The sequence below is a fragment of the Oncorhynchus nerka genome, linkage group LG20 (assembly GCF_034236695.1).
Source record: "Oncorhynchus nerka isolate Pitt River linkage group LG20, Oner_Uvic_2.0, whole genome shotgun sequence".
Classification (NCBI taxonomy): Eukaryota; Metazoa; Chordata; class Actinopteri; order Salmoniformes; family Salmonidae; genus Oncorhynchus; species Oncorhynchus nerka.
Genome location: NC_088415.1, coordinates 61,514,455 through 61,521,556, shown reverse-complemented (window position 1 = coordinate 61,521,556; position 7,102 = coordinate 61,514,455).

The window sequence follows — 7,102 nt, the reverse complement described above, 5'->3', positions numbered from 1 at the left end:
TGAAAATGGGTTTAACTTTGTTGATGTAGCTTGAAAACAGTTGAAACTTTTGGAGAAAACAAAACAAAAAAATCTCAATTTACAAACAGATGGTTCCATCCATGTAACATATGGAAACATTGCAAACATTTACTCTTTCTATATAAAAGTAGGAGAATTTATTGAATAGGTGGAGGTTTACCTGCAATGGGGAACTGGTAACACCTTCAGCACATACTTGATCTTCACTAGCCTCTCCTCCAGCTGAATCACCACAGCTTCCTAGTGGGAAAGATGTTGATACAAAAAGCAATATGCCATATTTATGCTGGGTCCCGTTCAGTAGTCTGCAAAGGAAGAAACCACATGGAAAAAGTGATAATCAAGTTAGGTCCAAAAAACGGATTATCACCAAGTCAAATTAATGTATTGTGTTATAGGTTTCATGAGGCTTGTATCTAAATCAAAGCAGATCATTTTTGTGTTCTATACATCAGTTGGGCTCTCTCTAAGCTTCAATATAAGGCCCTAAACCTAGCACAAAAGTGCATCCTTGTAGCTGTGTGGGCTAATATAGTCAAAATGTTTGCCTTGGGGTAAGAAGCCAATGGTAGAGCCAATGGCAAGTTGAGGAAAGTGTTATCATAGGGCCTAGCATATGTTAAAAGTGTTTAAAAAAAGGTGCAAAGTGTTAAGTCTGTGTTAATAGATGCTTAAAATGATTAAAAGTCAAAAAAGCTATTGTGATTGTGTTGAATTGTGTTAATAGTGGTAATATTTAATTCAGTAAAGACATTTGAAGGCTGCTTAATTTACCTTGTCCCGCCGCTCAATTTACCCCATAAGTAAGTAGGCCAGGAGACCGCTTTTTTTGGACAAGCTTTTGATTATTTCCAGGGATACATAACATTCAGAAATATACAGTGAGCGTACAAAACATTAGGAGCACCTACCTAATATTGAGTTGCACCTCCTTTCGCCCTCAGGACAGCCTCAATTCATTGGGGCATGGACTACACGGTGTCGAAAGCATTCCACAGGGACAGGTTCCACAGGTTTTGTCAAGTTAGCTGGAATGCCTTTGGGTGGTGGATACACACGGGAAACTGTTGAGCGTGAAAAACCCAGCAGCGTTGCAGTTCTTGACACACTCAAACAGGTGCACCTGGTGTAACAGGGTTATATTGGTGATTCCCCTTGCCACTTTATTGTTAAGTCAATGGGTTTTTGGTTTTAGTTTTGTCTTGCCTTCACCTACTCAACATGGCATCTTATTGGCTGGTTTGCGTAGCTTGCTTACAAGGGAGGATGTTCCAGTTAGAATCCTCCCAGTGAACAAGCACCAAACCAGCGGTAAATTGTTGGTTGCCAAGCACTGTACGTCAAAAGTTATTTTTATACTCCCAAGTGATGATTTAAATGTACAATTTCTATCAATTTGTTTGTAAATGTTATTCGAACATCACACATAAGATGCAGCGTTTTTTGGAGAATATTTGTTGTGCATTTTGTTGTAAAGAATTCCCGCCAGTACTAGCTAGCAACTTACTGTGTCTGGTGGGGGAGGTTCATATATTTTGTACAGTGCGTGAGTGCAGAGTTGGATGGTGAGCCGTGCATTGCATGACGTGCAATTTTGTGCCGTTCCTATCAGAATAAATCTCCATGACTGGTGCTACACGTTGGAGTTCGTGTCGATGATTGATTGTACACAACGCAAGCAGAGTACTGTTACACTGGCACCTACCATAACCCGTTCAAAGGCACTTAAATATTTTGTTTTGCCCATTCACCCTCTAAATGGTACACAATCCATGTCTCAATTGTCTCAAGGCTTAACAATCATTATTCTCCTCCTCTTCATCTACACTGATTGAAGTTGATTTAACAGGTGACATCAACAAGGGATCGTAGCTTTTACCTGGTCAGATGATGTCATGGGAAAAGCAGATGTTCATAATGTTTTGTACACTCAGTGCATGTACATATCTTTGTCAGAAAGAATACTATATTTCCCTTGATGGAGTGATGCTGAATGTAAAAAAATGCTCAACTTACCCGACTCTCCCCTATTCACAGCATATTTGTCATAGAGCTGGTATGAGAGGAGAAGATTGGGCAACTGAAGTAGGCCTTGCAGAGAGAGTTGACAGGGTGACTGTATGCAGATCTGGGGTCCCCTCACTGTCAAACTCACCCGTTTGGAAACAAACACATTACACTGCTGTACTTGACCACACACACACACTCACGCTCGCACACACGCATACGAGACACAAACACACACGCTTACCTTAGTTTCTGTGTGTTGGATGACATCCCAGATAGCCTGTAGATCCCATCTACAACCCCATGCTTCTCAATGAATTCACTGCAGCTTCGCAGCACCTGAGGAACTGAGAGGCAGACAAGAGGATAATACTACGGAACTGACAGAGATGAACAACAGGATGCTGATATTTAACTTATTCAGATACAACATATTCTAACGGACCGAGGGAACTTGGGACTAACTCCCCTGACAGCTTGTAGCCAGGTGGTCCAAAAGATCACATTCAGCCCTGTTGTCAACTATGTGTGTATGTGTGTGTTTAATATTAGTATTTTATTTTGTAACCCGTTGCGATTTTAGCATGTACATCTTGGTGGTGCAAAAAAATTATATTTGGGGAACACATGCCAGCAAAGCAAATACACAACACAACACTAAACAATACATGGATTACACTATAACGGTGAATCCTTACCACTGCTACACAAGACACCGGCTGTCTGGCAGCGAAACACTTAATTCAGCCTCATTTACTGCCTTTTAAAAACACATGGCTTACTTGATTAAACAAATGTGGTTTCTACTATGGCATAAGGAGACAACGAGCGGATAAGAGGCAATCTGTAATTTCGACAATGAGCGAACTAGGACAGACGTAGTCAATATAACTATTTATTCAGCACCTTTGAAATGTACAGCAACAGAATTCAGAACATGGGCCTTTCTTACAGTATTCTCCCTATACACCAAGTCAGACCCGTAGGATAAATAAAGGGGCATATAAGCATACAATGAAAGCGCTTGCAATATTTGATTATGACGTTTCTCTAAAACAGGCTACATGCTACATGTGCACCACCAATTCAGAACAGTAGGCTAAGTTACAAGGGGGAAAGGGAGCACATTGTCAGGGTGAGGCACATGGGCTACTAACAGCTTACTACACAACGTAAACTTAGTATACATTTTTTTAGCTACAGTATACACAGCGCTGAGGGGTCTTTAGCCTGGTTTGCTAACTATTTCTCTCAAAGAGTGTATAAAGTCAGAACATCTGCTGTTTCAGCCACTGCCTGTCACTAAGGGTGTACCCCAAGGCTCGATCTTAGGCCCCACGCTCATCTCAATTTACATCAATAACATAGCTGAGGCAGTATGAAGCTTTCCCTCCATTTATATGCAGATGACACAGTCATCTGGCCCCTCCCCGGATTTTGTGCTAAACGCTCTACAACAAAGCTTTCTTAGTGTCCAACAAGCTTTCTCTGCTCTTAACCTTGTTCTGAACACCTCCAAAACAAATGTCATATGTTTTGGAAAGACCAGTTCGTAGCTGGTTCTTCACCGATCTTTTATACCTTCTCCGGAACGTAAACGTTGTTCGGACCTCAAGTTCTGTGAGGTGGAAGAAATTCCTTTGTTCTCTATGAAACTTCACTCTATCTCTATATTGTGTGGCCAAGAGGAGATCTTCTCCTCAGGAATTTACGACCTCTCTCTGACCACAGCAGCCTAGCTGAAGGAGGCAAGCGGGAGGCAGGGAGAGGGGGATGGGGCTTGCTGTACCCAAAGAGGGCAACGCCATGACAGTGCTCTCGAGTGACTAGATGTTCTTAACCATTCGGCCATCAGATTTGACACCAATGCTCCTTATAGGACACATCACTGCACTCTATATTCTTCTGTAAACTGTTAATCTCTGTAAAGCTGTTGCAAGACCCACTAGTTGATGCTTATTTATAAAACCCTCTTAGGCCTAATTCCCCCCATCTGATATATCTACTGCAGCCCTCATCCTCCACATACAACACCTGTTCTGCCAGTCACATTCTGTTAAAGGCCCCCTAAGCACACACATCCCTGGGTCGCTCCTCTTTTCAGTTTTCTGCAGCGAGCTGCAACAAAACACTCAAACTGGACCGTTTTATCTCTATCTCTTCATTCAAAGACTCAATCATAGACACTCTTACTCACAGTTGTGGCTGCTTCGCGTAAGGTATTGGCTGTACCTTCTTGCCCGTTGTGCTGTTGTCTGTGTCAAATGTTTGTATCATGTTTTGTGCTGCTATGTTGTCGTCTTAGGTCTCTCTTTATGTAGTGTTATGTGTTTTGTCCTATATATTTTTATTTTTAATCCCAGCCCCAGCCTCCTCAAGATGCCCTTTGCGTTCTGGTATGTCGTCATTGTAAATAGGAACAAATTCTTAACTAACTTGCCTTGTTAAATAAACAATGTGTTTTAAAGATGTCTCCTCTAACACCCAGGAAGCTCCGATTTTAAACTCCCATTAGAGCTCTGCAAATGTTATGTTTTTCGCTGAGCAACTCTTAATTTACTCCTATTACGGCCAGTATGTACTTCCAAAAAGGGTCTAAAAAAAATATACAATAAACTTTATTAAAAAAAATAAAATAAAAATCTTCAGTACCTTCAATGTATTCTGCTGTTGTAGACTTCTGACCTGTGCATTGCAGTAATGAGTGATTGGAGGAGCCAAATAGGCTTTTTGTTTTAGGCCTTTTTTGGAAGAACATACCGGCCGCAACAGGAGTAAATGAAGATTGTTCCTCACCAAATATGAAGTTTCGTTGAGAAACTAACGTATAACTCTCGCGGAGCTGTCTAATGGGAGTTTGAATCAGATGTTCCTGGGCATTAGAGACACCTACTCATAGTCAAAATCTTTAATGCGCAGATACTAGAGCACTAACACGCTTGCTATAGTTGCACACTCCTCCAGTCAGTGGGTTGCTGTGATAATAGAAATACAATGAAGGCTTTATTTAGTCCACTGATCTAGAATTGACTTGACAGAGGAATGGCAGTATATGTTTTGGTATTCTGCATAAACTGTCGTGTGCTTATTTTTGTCTCAGACTAGCTCCACAGTGGTCTGATGTTTCTCCTCTGTTTGTCCCGCCCAGCTTCCCAGTTCTGCAACCAATCAACTGTATGCAAACCCCAGGACCACCCAGAGAGGAGCCCCTCACCAATCCTGAACTACAAGGTCCTGAACTACAAGGTCCTGAAGCAGAGTGAGGACCCACTTCAGGACACACCACCTCCAGAGGCCAGCAAATCAGAATAAAGGATTTCTAGGATGCCAATTTCTTATTTAATTTCTATTGTTTTTTTTGACAAAGGTTCTCAATGGAACTCTATACATTCGTAACAGACAGAAATTATGAACATTTCAGTGCACTTGGTGTGTAAAGAGGGGAGGATGGATGAAAGGATGAGGGCACCCAACCTACAGTAGCTGTTCTTCATATCCTTGGGGTTGCAAGGATCAGCCATGGGAGTCCTGGTAAATGAGCCAGACGTGACCCAGGCTAAACAACACCAAGCCAGTCTGGGACAGGCAAAGAGCACAATATAGCTTCAATGGAAATTCTAACCAAAAGGAAGATAGACCTGATTCTTCAAACAACTTAATTATAAGATTTGCAAAAACGGAGCAGTTAAGTCACTCAATTGTGCAGATTTTGGAGCCCAATGAACAGTGGGGTCTCAGCTTTTATATGAAAGTACAACCTCTTGGCAGATGTGTGTAAACGGGCGGGGAACAGTGTGTAAAATATTAGTTTGTCTGTGCAGATTAAGATAGCACGAGGGATTACTCGTCTAACGGCATTTGCCACAGCTCACACCGTGCTCATTTCTGCAAGTTTCCACACAGCTGAGTTCTGGCAGATAGATAAAACGTGATGTCGCATGCTGCGTTTGCACCCAAACGGCTCTGAGCTGTCGAAAAGATTGTATCAGGGGGAAAAAACACTAGCATATAACAATAGACACGTCTCTAAGTAAAAAGTATGTCTAATTATCTCACCACACACTATGCCAAAGTCTTGTTCACTACTCGGCTATTCCAATCGGACATGAGGAAGGTTGGAAATAAAGGTTTACGCTAACCAACACCCCCTGGCCCTTCCCATATGAGTTAGACCCCCATGACTGAAATTGAGTCACACCACTATAGATGGCCTACTCTGCCCTGTTCAACCCCATATGATGTGGTCGCCGATTATGTTCATGCATGTCCCATGTATTCAGCCTGAGTCACATCCAATACACATGACCTGTCCTGCTCAACACCATCCTGTTCAGTTTGCCCCCCCCCCAAAAAAAAAATCTATGCAGAAAAGCATTCAATAATTTTTTACATTTAACCAGGTGAGTCCCATTGAATCTCTTTTTTTAAGGGAGGCCTGGCAGCCATTATAATCTACACTACTAGAAGGTCAATATGTGCATTCTAAATTACACCCTGTTCCCTAAATAGGGCCCTGGTCAAAAGTAGCGCATTGTATTGGAAATGGGGTGCGATTTGGGATGATACCACCATTATAAATCTGTCGGCTTGTTCCCTTTCTTTTTCTTCTTTAAGTACCATGAAGAATGAAAGAGCCACACTACGGCCTGTCCTCTGTACATCAAAGACGACTGAAGTATCAGACATACCCTTTTTCGTGTGGTGCTATCATGTATTCTCAACCAGCCAAAGGTATATGATAATAATGATTATTGATTTAGGGCATAAAGGGACACTTTCCTAGTGGACTAAAAAGCAAGCTTTGTGGAGAATCTTCATGTAAAGTGTTTATAAATCCAGAATAAGACTTAATCTGTGTTTGGGAAATCTTCCCAAATATATATATTTTTAAAAATCTTAGCTTGCTATGGGTTTGGTTTGATCCAGGCTGTTTTATATACATTTAAGGTTGTCCCCACTCTTTTTCCAGTAGATGTTGTGGTTCCACTTCATATTAGGTGTAAAACCCATGTATGTGTTTAATTACATTGTAGGCAGCTAGGCAAACATTCTTACATTAGGTAAACGGTTTAAG